The sequence below is a fragment of the Cetorhinus maximus genome, chromosome 6 (assembly GCF_964194155.1).
Source record: "Cetorhinus maximus chromosome 6, sCetMax3.hap1.1, whole genome shotgun sequence".
NCBI lineage: Eukaryota > Metazoa > Chordata > Chondrichthyes > Lamniformes > Cetorhinidae > Cetorhinus > Cetorhinus maximus.
The window spans coordinates 158021096-158038492 of record NC_135884.1 but is presented as its reverse complement, the minus strand read 5'-3'; the positions used below and the strand labels follow the sequence as shown (position 1 = coordinate 158038492).

Sequence of the window (17397 nt, the reverse complement as noted above, 5' to 3'; positions counted from 1 at the left end):
GTAGGAGGGTGAGGGGTGGAGGGTGAGGGGTGGAGGGTGAGGGGTAGGAGGGAGGGTAGGAGGGTGAGGGGTGGAGGGTGAGGGGTAGGAGGGTGAGGGGTGGAGGGTGAGGGGTTGGAGGGTGAGGGTTGGAGGGTGAGGGTTGGAGGGTGAGGGGTAGGAGGGTGAGGGGTGAGGGGTGGAGGGTGAGGGTTGGAGGGTGAGGGGTAGGAGGGTGAGGGGTGAGGGGTGGAGGGTGAGGGTAGGAGGGTGAGGGGTAGGAGGGTGAGGGTTGGAGGGTGAGGGGTAGGAGGGTGAGGGGTGGAGGGTGAGGGGTGGAGGGTGAGGGGTAGGAGGGTGAGGGGTTGGAGGGTGGAGGGTGAGGGTAGGAGGGTGAGGGGTAGGAGGGTGAGGGGTGGAGGGTGAGGGGTGGAGGGTGAGGGGTGGAGGGTGAGGGGTAGGAGGGTGAGGACAGGTTGGGATGGATGAGACAAAGGGAAGCGGTTCCCATTGGCCGAGGGCGGGATGTCTCCCCGGGACCGGCTGCCTCCGAGCGGCTGGTGCGGGAAACCCTGAAGCATCAATGATTTGGGAAGGAGACTGGAGGGGGGTAAATTTCCAGGGATTGCTCTCGGGAGCGGGCATGGACTCGATGGGCCGAATGGCCCCCCTCCGACTGTCAGATTTGCTGTTCCATCCCCGAGCTTTTCCCGGGACAGATGGGGTTTTCCCGGTTTGGGAGCTGAGCTTGAGGCTGGGACAAAGAGACAGGGACAGGGACGGGCTTCGGGGAGGAGGCGGAGGCTGGGAACCCGCATCTCGGCTGCCCCGGCTCCAGGGACCGGCCACCGGTCTCCCTTCCCCGGTCACCCCCAGCGGCTCGGAGCGGAGCCCGGACCGTGTCCAAGGTGAAGCCCAAACTGCATCTGGAGCAACTGATCCCGGTCCATTGATGGGATCCCGGATCCCAGATTCCCCCCGCCTCCCTCCCTCACTCACCTCTGCCCATTCACCGCAGCCGGGGCTCCGCTCCTCGGGATTGTCTGAACCGCAATAACTTTACTCCTCAAACAGCAGCGGAGGACAGGGAGGGTGGGAGCTCAGTGAAGGATCCTCCTCTCTCCATCCAGCAGCAACATCCTCCTCACGTCACCGGGATAGGTAAAGGGGGAGGGAGAGAGAGAGAGAGAAAAGGCAAAGATAAAGGGAGGAGAGGTAGAGGGAAAGATAAAGGCAACGAGCGATACAGAGAGGGGGAAAGAGACAGGCAACTGAAGGAGAGATGAAAGGAAAATGGGAAATGAGACAGGACAAATGAAAAAAAACAGGAGTGCAGAAGAGAGATGGAGGGAGGTGGGGAGCCAGTAGCTCAGGGGTTAGTGAATGATGGAAACTGATTGGCAAAAGAAGCACTTGTCACTTGAGGAAAGATTTTTTTTTATGGGAAAACCGAGCAGAAACTGAGAAGTCCAAGGAGCAGCATTCCTGACATTGCACTGAAACATCAGCTTCTATTAACTCAAACCCAATAGTTTTATATTGATAACAGCCACAGGGAGAGAGTGGGAGGCAACGGGATTGATTGATACAGGGCTCTGGGGAAAGAGCAGGTCAATTGGATTAGTTTGGGATTAATACAGGGGTTAGTTTGGGATTAATACAGGGGTTAGTTTGGGATTAATACAGGGGTTAGTTTGGGATTAATACAGAGATTCGTTTGGGATTAATACAGGGGTTAGTTTGGGATTAATACAGGGGTTAGTTTGGGATTAATACAGAGATTCGTTTGGGGTTAATACAGGGGCTAGTTTGGGATTAATACAGGGGCTAGTTTGGGATTAATACAGGGATTACTTTGGGATTAATACAGGGGTTAGTTTGGGATTAATACAGGGGTTAGTTTGGGATTAATACGGGGATTACTTTGGGATTAATACAGGGGTTAGTTTGGGATTAATACAGGAATTACTTTGGGATTAATACAGGGGTTAGTTTGGGATTAATACAGGGGTTAGTTTGGGATTAATACAGGGATTACTTTGGGATTAATACAGGGGTTAGTTTGGGATTAATACAGGGATTACTTTGGGATTAATACAGGGGTTAGTTTGGGATTAATACAGGGGTTAGTTTGGGATTAATACAGGGGTTAGTTTGGGATTAATTTGGGATTAATACAGGGGTTAGTTTAGGATTAATACAGGGGTTAGTTTGGGATTAATACAAGGATTGCTTTGGGATTAATACAGGGGTTAGTTTGGGATTAATACAGGGATTACTTTGGGATTAATACAGGGGCTAGTTTGGGATTAATACAGGGGTTAGTTTGGGATTAATACAGGGATTGCTTTGGGATTAATACAGGGGCTAGTTTGGGATTAATACGGGGGTTAGTTTGGGATTAATACAGAGATTCGTTTGGGATTAATACAGGGGCTAGTTTGGGATTAATACAGGGGTTAGTTTGGAATTAATACAGAGATTCGTTTGGGATTAATACAGGGGCTAGTTTGGGATTAATACAGGGGTTAGTTTGGAATTAATACAGAGATTCGTTTGGGATTAATACAGGGATTACTTTGGGATTAATACAGGGGTTAGTTTGGGATTAATACAGGGGTTAGTTTGGGATTAATACGGGGATTACTTTGGGATTAATACAGGGGTTAGTGTGGGATTAATACAGGGATTACTTTGGGATTAATACAGAGATTCGTTTCAGATTAATACAGGGGTTAGTTTGGGATTAATACAAGGGCTAGTTTGGGATTAATACAGGGGTTAGTTTGGGATTAATACAGGGGTTAGTTTGGGATTAATACAGGGATTAGTTTTGGATTAATACAGGGGTTAGTTTAGGATTAATACAGGGGTTAGTTTGGGATTAATACAGGGATTGCTTTGGGATTAATACAGGGGTTAGTTTGGGATTAATACAGGGATTACTTTGGGATTAATACAGGGGTTAGTTTGGGATTAATGCAGGGATTACTTTGGGATTAATACAGAGATTAGTTTTGGATTAATGCAGGGATTAGTTTGGGATTAATACAGGGATTAGTTTGGGATTAATACAGGGATTAATTTGGGATTAATACAGGGGTTAGTTTGGGATTAATACAGGGCTATGGGGCAGTGGGATAAATTGGGGTTGATTGGGGAACAGCCAGCCCAGTTTCAATAGCTCAAATGCCTTTTATACTGCAAACATCCTATTCCTATTGTAAAATGTGGGAATAGGTGACCTTGGTAATGTATAAAAACCAAATGAATCTGTTCCAGCTCCTGCCCCCTGAAGTGAAACAGTGAGCCCTGTGTAACTAATTGGTTAAAGCATGAATCTTGGCACTTAAATTAAAAGCTTCCTGATGTGTCTTTGATAAGGTGGCACCCGGACACTGGCAGAAGTTTCATCCATGCAGCAACATCGAAGGGCAGCTTAACTTGAAATGTTGAACATCTCCCAGTCCCGGACCTGGGAACCGATCAGCTGTTATATCTCTCCTGTCTCTCCAGAATCCAGCGGCTGCAGATGGCGCTCTGCTCAAGAGACTAGAGCAGCCAGAATTGATCAACACTGCAAAGTGGTTACTGCACTGATCAAGACCACAACAGGATTACTGCACTGATCAAGACCACAACAGGATTACTGCACTGATCAAGACCACAACAGGATTACTGCACTGATTCAAGACCGTAACAGGATTACTGCACTGATTCAAGACCACAACAGGATTACTGCACTGATCAAGACCACAACAGGATTACTGCACTGATCAAGACCGCAACAGGATTACTGCACTGATTCAAGACCGCAACAGGATTACTGCACTGATTCAAGACCGCAACAGGATTACTGCACTGATTCAAGACCACAACAGGATTACTGCACTGATTCAAGACCGCAACAGGATTACTGCACTGATTCAAGACCGCAACAGGATTACTGCACTGATCAACACCGCAACAGGATTACTGCACTGATTCAAGACCGCAACAGGATTACTGCACTGATTCAAGATCGCAACAGGATTACTGCACTGATTCAAGACCGCAACAGGATTACTGCACTGATTCAAGACCGCAACAGGATTACTGCACTGATCAAGACCACAACAGGATTACTGCACTGATTCAAGACCGCAACAGGATTACTGCACTGATCAACACCGCAACAGGATGACATGGTAGAGAGGCTTGCGCCAATGGTCCCTTGAGTGATGCCATCGGGAGTTCCTTGCTCCTGGTAGGGCCGTTAATGGCATCAAGGTCGGGAGCAGATGCCAGACAAAGTGCGGTTGAAAAAGTCCTCAAATGCAGAACAGGCAAAAGGAAGACTGTGCGTCTCACCAGCTAACGTGAAAGAAGGCTGCAGTAGCAAGGTGGTCCCAGTCATCGTGGTTTGACATGACACTGAAATCTGATCACCAACCACTCAAAATCATGTGGACAATGATGCTGACCCATGGTCCCCACATTAAACAGTCATGTGCAGGCTTAGACCATAAGACATAGGAGCAGAAGTTAGGCCATTCGGCCCATCGAGTCTGCTCCGCCATTCAATCATGGCTGATAAGTTTCTCAACCCCATTCTCCTGCCTTCTCCCCGTAACCTTTGATCCCCTTACCAATCAAGAACCTATCTATCTCGGTCTTAAATACACTCAATGACCTGGCCTCCACAGCCTTCTGTGGCAATGAATTCCACAGATTCACCACTCTCTGGCTAAAGAAGTTTCTCCTCATCTCTGTTCTAAAAGGTCTTCCCTTTACTCTGAGGCTGTGCCCTCGGGTCCTTGTCTCTCTACTAATGGAAACATCTTCCCCACGTCCACTCTATCCAGGCCTTTCAGTATTCAGTAAGTTTCAATCAGATCCCCCCATATCTTTCTAAACTCCATCGAGTATAGACCCAGAGTCCTCAAACGTTCCTCATATGTTAAGCCTTTCATTCCTGGGATCATTCTCGTGAACCTCCTCTGGACCCTCTCCAGGGCCAGCACATCCTTCCTGAGATTCGGGACCCAAAATTGCTCACAATATTCTAAATGTGGTCTGACCAGAGCCTTATAAAGCCTCAGCAGCACATCCCTGCTTTTATATACTAGTCCTCTTGAAATAAATGCCAACATTGCATGTGCCTTCCTAACTACCAACTCAACCTGCAAGTTAACCTTAAGAGAATCCTGGACTAGGACTCCCAAGTCCCTTTGCACTCCAGACTTCTGAATTCTCTCCCCATTTAGAAAATAGTCTATGCCTCTATTCTTCCTACCAAAGTGTATGACCTCACACTTCCCCACGTTGTATTCCATCTGCCACTTCTTTGCCCATTCTCCTAACCTGTCCAAATCCTTCTGCAGTCTCCCTGCCTCCTCAATACTACCTGTCCCTCCACCAATCTCTGTATCATCTGCAAACTTAGCCAGGATGCCCTCAGTTCCTTCATCTAGATCATTAATGTATAAAGTGAAAAGCTGTGGTCCCAACACTGACCCTTGCAGAACTCCACTAGTCACCGGCCGCCATCCTGAGAAGGACCCCCTTATCTCCACTCTCTGCCTCCTGCCAGACAGCCAATCTTCTATCCATGCTAGTACCTTGCCTCTAACACCATGGGCTCTTATCTTACTGAGTAGCCTCCTGTGCGGCACCTTGTCAAAGGCCTTCTGGAAGTCCAAGTAGATAACATCCATTGGCTCTCCTTTGTCTAACCTACTCGTTATCTCCTCAAAGAATTCTAACAGATTTGTCAGGCATGACCTCCCCTTGATGAAACTGTGCTGACTTTGCCCTATTTTACCATGCACTTCCAAGTATTCTGAAATCTCATCCTTAATAATGGATTCTAAAATCTTACCAACGACCGAGGTCAGGCTAATTGGCCTGTAATTTCCCGTCTTTTGCCTCACTCCCTTCTTAAACAGGGGGGTTACATTAGCGATTTTCCAGTCCTCTGGGACCCTGCCTGACTCCAGTGATTTCTGAAAGATCACCACTAACGCCTCCACTATCTCTTCAGCTATCTCCTTCAGAACTCTGGGGTGTAATCCATCTGGTCCAGGTGATTTATCCACCTTCAGACCTTTCAGTTTTCCTAGCACCTTCTCCTTGGTAATGGCCACCATACTTACCTCTGCCCCCCGACTCTCTTGAACTTTGGGGATGTTACTTGTGTCTTCCACTGTGAAGACTGACGCAAAGTACCTATTCAGTTCCTCCACCATTTCTTTGTTCCCCACTACTACTTCTCCAGTGTCATTTTCCAGCTGCCCAATGTCCACTTTTGCCTCTCTCTTACACTTTATATATCTAAAAAAACTCTTGCAATCTACTTTTATATTACTGGCAAGTTTACCCTCATATTTAATCTTCTCCCTCCTTATTTCTTTTTTAATTGTCTTCTGTTGGTCTTTGTAGGCTTCCCAATCCCCTGGTTTCCCACTGCTCTTCGCCGCATTGTATGCTTTCTCTTTAGCTTTTATGCTGTCCCTGACTTCCCTCGTCAGCCATGGTTGCCTCGTCCTCCCTTTAGTCTGCTTCTTCTTCCTAGGGATGAATTTTTGCTGTGTCTACCAAATTACTCCCAGAAACTCCTGCAATTGCTGTTCCACTGTCTTTCCTGCTAGGCTCATCTCCCAGTCGATTCTGGCCAGCTCCTCCCTTATGCCTCTGTAGTTGCCTTTATTCAACTGTAATACCGTTACATTTGATTCCAGCTTTTTCCTCTCAAATTGCAGGGTAAATTCTATCACATTATATATGTCAGGGTCCATTTGCAAGTCCTGTGGTGATAGAGAACTGGCAACGGGGACAGGGCTGTGAACCTGGGAGGCTCTGGTCAAGAATCTGCAAACAGAGACAGATGCATGAAGGTCATTCAACACCTGTGTTGTGTTAGGAACTCGAGTTACAAAGAACAAAGAAAAGTACAGCACAGGAACAGGCCCTTCGGCCCTCCAAGCCTGTGCCGATCATATTGCCTGTCAAATTAAAACATTTTGCAATTCCGGTATCCGTATCCCTCTATTCCCATCCTATTCATGTATTTGTCAAGCTGCCTCTTAAACTCCACTATCGTACCTGCTTCCACCACCTCCTCTGGCAGCGAATTCCAGACACTCACTACCCTCTGCGTAAAAAACTTGCCCCGCACATCTCCTCTATAGTTTTCTCCTCTCACCTTAAATCTATGTCCCCTAGTAATTGACTCTTCTACCCTGGGAAAAAGCTTCTGACTATCTACTCTGTCCATGCCACTCATAATTTTGTAAACTTCAATTAAGTCGCCCCTCAATCTCCGTCACTCTAGTGAGAACAATCAGAGTTTCTCCAACCTCTCCTCATAGCTAATAACCTCCAGACCAGGCAGCATCCTGGTAAACCTCCTCTGCACCCTCTTCAATGCCTCCATATCCTTCTAGTAATGTGGTGACCAGAATTGCACGCAATATTCCAAGTGTGACCTAACCAAGGTTCTGTACAGCTGCAGCATGACTTCCCAGCTTTTATACTCAATACCCCTGCCGATGAAGGCAAGCATGCCATATGCCTTCCTGACTACCTTATCCACCTGCGTTGCCACTTTCAGTGACCTGTACACCCAGATCCCTCTGCCCGTCGATGCACTTAAGGGTTCTGCCATTTACTGTATAATTCCTACCCGTATTAGACCTTCCAAAATGCATTACCTCGCATTTGTCCGGATTAAACTCCATCTGCCATTTCTCCGCCCAAGTCTCCAACCAATCTATATCCCGTTGTATCCTTTGACAATCCTCTTCACTATCTGCAACTCCTCCAACTTTAGTGTTGTCTGCAAACTTACTAATTAGCCCAGTTACATTTTCCTCCAAATCATTTATGTATACTACAAACAGTTTTAAATAAGTTTAATTTGTATTGCTGGGTGTTAGGAATAAACTATAGCTTTAAGTTTAAGTTTTAGCTTTAATTTATATGTTTTATTTGTGGGTTAAAAGGGTGAAACCTGGGTCTAGTTTCATTTAGGGTTTTTCTCTGGGAGAATATTGCCTGCAAGTCTGTGGGTTTGTTTGTATACCTGCATTTTAATGAGGTTTTACGACGCTTGAAGTGGTTTAAGGAAGTTAAAACGAAGTAGAAAACTGTGCTGTTGCCTAGCAAAAGGAGACCGACAGACAGAAACAGAAAAGCAGTTTAAGTTCAGTTGGTTTGTGGATACCACAGGTGAGGAAGCTGGACAGGAGAGGGAATTGCAGAGAGCAGATTTCCCAAAAGAACAAAAGAAAGTCCCAGGACCAGGGAGTGGGGACAGGAAAAGGTTCCATGACGACAGCTAAGTCAAGGAACAGGGACAGGGAATCTGGAACAGATCCTGTTCAATGAAGTTGAAGTAAGGAGCAGAGGAAAAGGCTCCAAATTAAAGAGCGAAAGCTGTAGGGAACAAAATCAAGGCAAAGTGGGCTTGTGAGAAGCCAGAAGATCCAAGGAGACAGCCAAAAATTTTTGACTTCTTACTACACACCTGTGAAGCAGTAGTGTTCTGTTGGCACGGCTGAGTATCTGAGTGTGTGCGTGCATGGAAGGCAAATCTCGAATGTAAATGGCGATCCAGATGAGAGGAACATCGGAAGGAAAGATCAAAACTCTAGAGGTGGACCTTTGTGGAAAGCGTCTGAGTGCAGTCCTGCCATCCCTGGTGTCAGCCTAGTGAACCTTTGCTGCACTCCCTCTGTGGCAAGTCTTAGGTAGGGAGACCAAAACTGCACACAATACTCCAGATATGGTCTCACCAAGGCCCTGGGTAACTGCAGTAAGACATCCCTATTTCTGAACTCAAATCCTCTTGCAATGAAGGCCAACATACCATTTGCCTCCATAATTGCTTGCTGCACCTGCCTGTTTACTTTCATTGACTGGTGTACAAGGACACCCAGATCCCTTTGTACATCCACATTTCCCAATATATCACCATTTAAATAATACTCTGCCTTTCTGTTCTTCACACCAAAGCGTATAACTTCACATTTATCCACGTTATACTGCATCTGCCATGTGTTTGCCCACACACACAGCTTGTCTAAATTGCCCTGAAGTCTCCTTGTATTCTCCTCTCAACCCCACCATCAGCAAACTTGGAAATATTGCATTTGGTTCCGTCATTTAAGTCATTTATATATATTGTGAATAGCTGGGCCCAAGCACTGATCACTGCGGTACACCACTAGTCACCACATGCCACCCAGAAAAAGACCCATTTATTCCCACTCTGTCAGCCAATTCTCAATCCATGCCAGTATATTACCCCCAATCCCATGTGCTTTAATTTTGCCCACTAGCCTCTTATGTGGGATCTTATCAAAAGCCTTCTTGAAATCCAGGTACACCACATCCACTGGTTCTCCCTTATCTATTCTACTAGTTACATCCTCAAAAAACTCCAGTAGATTAGTTAAGCATGATTTCTCTTTCATAAACCCATGCTTTGTCTAATCCCGTTAATGCTTTCCAAGTGTTCTGTTACCACGTCTTTTATAATAGACTCTAGCATTTTCCCCACTACTGATGTTAGGCAAACTGATCTGTAATTCTCTGTTTTTTTCTCTCCCTCCAGTTTTAAATAGTGGGATTATATTTGCCACCCTCCAACCTGTAGGAACTGCTCCAGAGTCTATAGAATTTTGGAAGATGACCATCAATGCATCCAATATTTCCAGGACCACTTCCTTTGGTACTCTGGGATGTAGATTATCAGACCCTGTGGATTGTTCAGCCTTTATGTCCATTAATTTTTCTACCACTGTTTTTTTACTAATACTGATTTTCTTCAATTCCTCCCTCTCACTAGACACTTGGTTCCATAACATTTCTGGGAAATTATTTGTGTTCTCTTTTTGTGAAGACAGAACCAAAATATGTGTTCAATTCTGCCATTTCTTTGTTCCCCATTATAATTTCCCCCGTTTCTGACTGTAAGGGACCTACGTTTGTCTCCGCTAATCTTTTTGTCTTCACATATGTATAGAAGCTTTTACAGTCAGTTTTTGTGTTCCTTGCAAGTTTACTCTCCTACTCCATTTTCCCCTTCTTGATCAATCTGCTCACTTTTGCTGAATTCTAACCTTTTACCTATGAACTCCTGCAAGATGCAAACATTTTCTTGCTACCTCTGACTCCCCTTTGATATTCAAAGAGCTTCCCAACTTATCTAAAAATGCAAATTTTAGATCGAACCTATCTACTTGCGCCTCAACCTAGCACCTTTATTCTTTTCATGTTTCCAAACTCCCAATCTGACTCCAATCAGTCTTGCCCAGCTTAATTAAATCACACACACAGACACCCAGCCTTCTTTACAGAATAACACAAATATTCCCCAAAATATATTTAAAAATCCATTGCAGCAACAGAAGTTGCCTGTTTCAGCTCCCCTGCATCCGTGGGAGTGGCCTGGCCGACCATGGTTTCGACTACATATTGATTATGTAGGTCCATTGTTAGGTACCATGTTCTTGTTAATTGTAGACGCACATTCAAAATGGACGGATGTATACAAAGCCAAATCGCCAACGTCAAACGCAACTATCAAAAGCTACGTCACTGTTTCAGCATTCATGGCCTACCTGAAATTGTCGTTTCTGATAATGGTCCAGCCTTTACCAGCACTGAGTTTCAGAAATTTATGGATCTGAATGGAATCCGACATATTAAAACAGCTCCTCGGTATCCCTCATCAAATGGTCTAGCCGAAAGGGCAGTACAAACTTTTAAGTCTGGTACGAAAAAAGTATCAAAAGGAACTCTGGAATCTCAACTTTCCTGGTTTCTCTTCAGTTATCATACAACTCCACATTCAACTACGGATTCAACGCCGCAGTTATTAATGAAATGTTGCCTGCGTACACGTTTACACTTGGTGAATTTAAAGGTGAAGGTAGTGCAGAACCAGATTAATCAGGAATTTAACCATGACATACAAAAGAACAAAGAAAAGTACAGCACAGGAACAGGCCCTTCGGCCCTCCAAGCCTGCACCGATCATATTGCCTGTCAAATTAAAACATTTTGCAATTCCGGGATCCGTATCCCTCTAATCCCATCCTATTCATGTGTTTGTCAAGCTGCCTCTTAAACTCCACTATCGTACCTGCTTCCACCACCTCCTCTGGCAGCGAATTCCAGACACTCACTACCCTCTGCGTAAAAAACTTGCCCCGCACATCTCCTCTATAGTTTTCTCCTCTCATCTTAAATCTATGTCCCCTAGTAATTGACTCTTCCACCCTGGGAAAAAGCTTCTGACTATCTACTCTGTCCATGCCGCTCATAATTTTGTAAACTTCAATTAAGTCGCCCCTCAATCTCCGTCACTCTAGTGAGAACAATCAGAGTTTCTCCAACCTCTCCTCATAGCTAATAACCTCCAGACCAGGCAGCATCCTGGTAAACCTCCTCTGCACCCTCTTCAATGCCTCCATATCCTTCTGGTAATGTGGTGACCAGAATTGCACGTAATATTCCAAGTGTGACCTAACCAAGGTTCTGTACAGCTGCAGCATGACTTCCCAGCTTTTATACTCAATACCCCTGCCGATGAAGGCAAGCATGCCATATGCCTTCCTGACTACCTTATCCACCTGCGTTGCCACTTTCAGTGACCTGTACACCCAGATCCCTCTGCCCGTCGATGCACTTAAGGGTTCTGCCATTTACTGTATAATTCCTACCCGTATTAGACCTTCCAAAATGCATTACCTCGCATTTGTCCGGATTAAACTCCATCTGCCATTTCTCCGCCCAAGTCTCCAACCAATCTATATCCCGTTGTATCCTTTGACAATCCTCTTCACTATCTGCAACTCCTCCAACCTTAGTGTTGTCTGCAAACTTACTAATTAGCCCAGTTACATTTTCCTCCAAATCATTTATGTATACTACAAACAGCAAAGGTCCCAGCACTGATCCCTGCAGAACTCTACTATTCACAGCTCTCCATTCAGAAAAGCACCCTTCCACTGCTACTCTGTCTTCTATGACCAAGCCAATTCTGTATCCATCTTGCCAGCTCACCTCTAATCCTGTGCGACTTTACCTTCTGTACCAGTCTACCATGAGGGACCTTGTCAAAGGCCTTACTGAAATCCATGTATATAACATACATCATCGATCATCTTTTTCACTTCCTCGAAAAACTCGATCAAGTTAGTGAGACACGACCTCCCCTTCACAAAACCATGCTGCCTCTCACCAATACGCCCATTTGCTTCCAAATGGTAGTAAATCCTGTCATGAAGAATCTTCTCCAATAATTTCCCTACCACTAACATAAGGCTCACCGGCCTGTAATTTCCTGGATTATCCCTGCTACCCTTCTTAAACAATGGAACAACATTGGCCATTCTCCAGTCCTCTGGGACCTCACCCATAGCCAGTGAGGATACAAAGATTTCTGTCAAGGCCCCAGCAATCTCCTCCCTCAGTACTCTGGGGTAGATCCCATCTGGCCCTGCGGACTTATCCACCTTAATATTCTTCAAGTAAAGCTCGCAGAGTGTAGGTGACACGGTACATGTGTGAAATTTCTGGAGCCATTGTGTCACAGACTGGTCCATTATCTTTCCAAGTACAAGTGGGAGATAGAATCGTCCGTAAGCACGTAGATCACATCCGTGCCAGAGAGACATTCCAACAATTAACTGATCGACCTGTGATTAACATTGAACCGTTGACTTCTGAGATGTGTGATCGACCTAGAACAGACATTCCAGATATTTCAGGAGAGTTGCCAAATCCTGAACTGCCTAGTTCCGATGATGTGTCTCATAGTGCAGCTCCAGATCCTGTCGATCCTGTTCAGGAAGCTCCAGTGGTAGAGCTACGCCACTCTCGCCATATAAGAGCACCTCAGAGACTCGATTTATAATCACCTGAAATTGTATACTTTTGTTGGATTGTTTAAATGTTTTTCTGTAAAGAGTAATTGTAAAAAACTAAAGGGGGAGGAAATGTGGTAATTGGATGTATAGTCACTCCCTACTGCCAATCACAGGTAATGTGATGGACTATGGGGGACTCCGATCAGTGAGCTCTTAGCGCGGGCAATCCATGGGCAGGGCTTTTCCGATGAGAGATTTGGTCGAGTGTGCAAGTACTGAAAATGTCTCTGTAATAAATTTTAACTGTTTCTTGATGAAACCAGTCTGGTCCACAGAGTCATCATAGAGTCCATGTTAGCACTCTGTGCAGCAATCCAGCCAGTCCTATTCTCCACTCTATCCCCTAGCGCTGCAAGTTTATTTCCTTCAAGTGCCTATCCAATTTCCTTTTGAAGTCATTCAGGTGGTGGCAGCCAACACAATCAGTCAGTAGCGAGTTGCAGGTAATTTCCACTTGTTGCATTAAAAAGGTTCTTCCTCACATCATCCTTACATCAGCATGCCCTTGTACCATCAGCTAATGGGAAGTTTCTCCTTGCCTACCTTATCCAAACCTGTCATAATCTTGTAGACCTCTATCCAATTTCCCCTCAATCTCCTTTGCTCCAAGGAGAACAACCCCAGCTTCTCCAACCTAACCTTGTAGTTAAGATCCCTCATCCCTGGAACCATTCTGGTCAATCTCACCTTCACACCCTTTCGAAGGTGGTGACCAACACTGGATGCAATATTCTAGCTGTGACCTAACCAGAGGTTTATAAAGATTCGGCATTACATTCCCTGCTTTTGTACTCCATAGCTCTATTTAAGAAGCTCAAGACCCCATTTGCTTTGCTAACCCCTCTCTCAGTATATCCTGCTATCTTCAAACATCTATGCAAATGAATACCAAGTCCCTCCAGTTTTATAGTAAAAATAAAATACTGCAGATCCTGGAAATCTGAAACAAATACACAAAATGCTGGAAATTCTCAGCAGATCAGGCAGCATCTGTGGAGAGAGAAACAAGAGTAGACATATCAGGTCAATGACTCTTCTTCAGAAGGTTCTGAAGATCATTGACCTGAAACATTTACTGTTTCTCTCTCCATAGATGCTGCCTGACCCTCTAGTTTTATGTTAATTTTAGTTAATAAATAATAATTGCATCACACCAAATGGTGCCAGGGTATATGATAAAGACGGTTAATTAATCATCTGTGCTGTTGACCTTGGCATGAGCTTCAGGCTCCAGAACTTGATATCCTACATTCATTCTTGTTTTGATTCCTTTTTCCATCTACGCCATGCCCCCTCCCACTCTCACTGGCTGTGACCTTTCAAAATACTGAACATTACATTATGGATAAGCCATGCTAAAACTTGGAAGTGCGTTCTTGCGAGTGTATTGTTTAGTCAAATACCTCATCTCATCAGTAATTGTGCATGAATGGGTGAACGAGATTCCCGCTGTCCCTAGGTACAGTCGAGCAAAACCACAGACAAGGGAATGGGTTTGGCAGAATCAGTGGGGGGAAAAAGACCCTGTGGAGCTTGACTCTAGTCTGGCACTGTGGAGATACAGGAAAGGTGTAGAATAAGTGGGAAGCCTCAGCCTGTGGTGAAATACCGTTACTCATCATTTTTTCACTTACCTGTTGAGGAAGATCAGAAGTGGGGATGCTCACTGATGATCATCCTGGGGTTATCAGTGACCAGAAACTGAACTGGACCAGCCATATAAATGTGGTAGCGGTGTTGAACTGCTGAAGTCCATGTGTTGTAGGAACACCCGCAGTGCTATAAGGGAGGGGTACCAGGATTTTGACCCAGCGACAGTGAAGGTAATATAGTTCCACATCAGGATGGTGTGGGGCTTGGAGGGGAGCTTGCAGGTGGTGGTGTTCCATGTATCTGCCTCCATTGTCCTTGTAGGTGGTAAAAGTTGCAGGTTTGGAAGGTGCTGTTGAAGGAGCCTTGGTGAGCTGTGATCAGTGGAGGAGGGAATGAATGTTGAAGGTGGTGGATGACGTGCCAATCAAACAGGCATGGTTGATGAATGAAAAAACAAAAACAGAATTACCTGGAAAAACTCAGCAGGTCTGGCAGCATCGGCGGAGAAGAAAAGAGTTGATGTTTCGAGTCCTCATGACCCTTCAACAGAACTGAGTAATATTAGGAGAGGGGTGAAATATAAGCTGGTTTAAGGTGGGGGGGGAGAGAGGTTTGGTGGGGGGGTGGTTGTAGTGACAAGCAAGCAGTGATAGGAGCAGATAATCAAAAGATGTCACAGACAAAGGAACAAAGAGGTGTTGAAGGTGGTGATATTATCTAAATGATGATGAATGATGTTGGTTCTACACTTATCCAGGCAACTAGGGAGTATTCCATCACATTCCTGGCTTGTGCCTTGTAGATGGTGGACAGGCTTTGGTGAGCTAGTGGTGAGTTACTCGCCACAGGATTCCCAGCCTCTGACCTGCTCTTGTAGCCACAGTATTTATATGGCTAGTCCAGTTCAGTTTCTGGTCAATGGTAACCCCCAGGATGTTGATAGCAGGGGATTCAGTGATGGTAATGCCATTGAACACCAAGGGGCGATGGTTAGATTCTCTCTTGTCGGAGATGGTCATTGCCTGGCATTTGTGTGGCACGAATGTTACTTGCTGCTTGTCAGCCCAAGCCTGGATATTGTCCAGGTCTTGCTGCATTTGGACATGGACTGATTCAGTATCTGCGGAGTTGCGAATGGTGCTGAACATTGTGCAATCATCAGTGAACATCCCCACTTCTGACCTTACGATGGAAGGAAGGTCATTGATGAAACAGCTGAAGATGGTTGAGCCTAGGACACTACCCTGAGGAACTCCTGCAGTGATGTCCCAGGAATGAGGTGATTGACCTCCAACAACCAATACAGCACTTGAAAGCGATGGCTCACTGCCACCTTCTCAAGGTGAATTAGGGAAGAGTAATAAATGCTGGCCTAGCCTGCAATGCCTACATCCTATGAAAGAATTACAAGAAAACATCAAAGAATGTGATATATGTTTAGAAGTGCAGGGTAAGGCTAGAGTTCTTAATGAGTACTTTGTATGGGTGTTTCCTAAGAAAGAGGAATCTGACTAAATACTGGTAGATGCGCAGATAGTAAACGCAATGTGTAGGGTGAAAATTGAGAGGGAGGATTTACTGGAAAAGCTATCTATGCTTAGGGTGGATAAGTCACCTGGTCTGGATGGCTTGCATCCCAGGTTCCTAAGGCAAGTGGAGGTGTAGATAGCGTAAGGGCTTTCCATATTCTTCTAACCTTCCCTACATATGAGGGAGGTATCACAGAGTTAGAGTCTGGAAAATGTGACACCCTTAAAGGGTGTAAGGACAGTCCTAGCAACTACAGGCCAGTTAATTTAACATCAATGCTGGGTGAGGTTTTAGACACAGTGATGAGGGAAAAAAATCAAAAACTTGGAGAAAGTTGAGTTAATTAAGAAGAGCCAGCATGGATTTGTAAAAGGCAGATCATACTTGACTAATCTAATTGGATTTTTTGGTGAAGTACCAGTGAAGGTTGATGAAGGGAATGCGGTGGATGTTGTCCATATGGATTTTAAGAAAATAACTTTAAGGGACCACATAGAAGACTAATTAACAAAATTGAGACTCATGGAATAGAAGGACAGAGTCCAATTGGATAAAATAATTGGCTTAAGGACAGAAAACGATGAGAACTGATAAATAGGTATTTTTCTGACTGGAGGATAGTAGACAGTGATGTTCCCTAAGGGTCAGTACTAGGACCATTGCCGTTTTGCTGTATTTAAATAACTTGGATTTTGGAATACAGAGTAAAACTTCAAAATTTGCCAATGATACCAAAGCCTAGCGGCAAATAATGAGGATGATACGAACTATCTACAACAGGACATAGGTAGGTTAGCGGAATAGGAAGACAAGTGGCAGATGGAACTTAAAGAAGTGTGAAGTCATGAACTCATGCATTTTAGCAAATGGGAAAGGGAGAGGCAATTTAGACTTAATGGCACAGTTCTAAAGAGTGACAGGGACAGAGGGCCCTGGGGATGCATATGCTCCTTCGACAGCACCTTCTAAACACTCGACCTCTACCACCTAGAAGGACAAGGGCAGTAGATACATGAGAACACCACCAGCGGCAAGCACCCCTCCAAGCCACACACCATCCCGAATTGGAAATAGATACATATGAACCAGGAGTAGGCCACTCGAGCCCACTCTGCCATTCAACAAGATCATGGTTGATCTGATTGTAATCTCAACCCCAGATTCCTGCCATCCCCAATAGCCTTTCGCCCCCTTGCTTAGCAAGAATCTATCTAGCTGTGCCTTAAAAAATATTCCACCGCCTTTTGAGGAAGAGAATTCCAAAGACTCAACCCTCAGACAAAACATTTCTCCTCATCTTTGTCTTAAATGAACGACCTCTTATTTTTAAACAGTGACGCCTAGTTCTCGATTCTCCCACAAGAGAAAACATCCTCTC

General features: G+C 45.1%; 1 protein-coding gene across 1 annotated transcript in view; it reads right to left on the bottom strand.

The window, feature by feature from the left end:
* Positions 1–1017, bottom strand: part of has3 (hyaluronan synthase 3) — a 15922-nt gene extending 14905 nt beyond the window's left edge. Inside the window, exon 1 of the mRNA XM_078544730.1 lies at positions 979–1017. The gene's annotated coding sequence lies outside the window, so the exon portion shown is untranslated. The remainder of the gene's footprint in view (positions 1–978) is intronic.
* Between the last annotated feature and the right edge of the window lie 16380 nt (positions 1018–17397).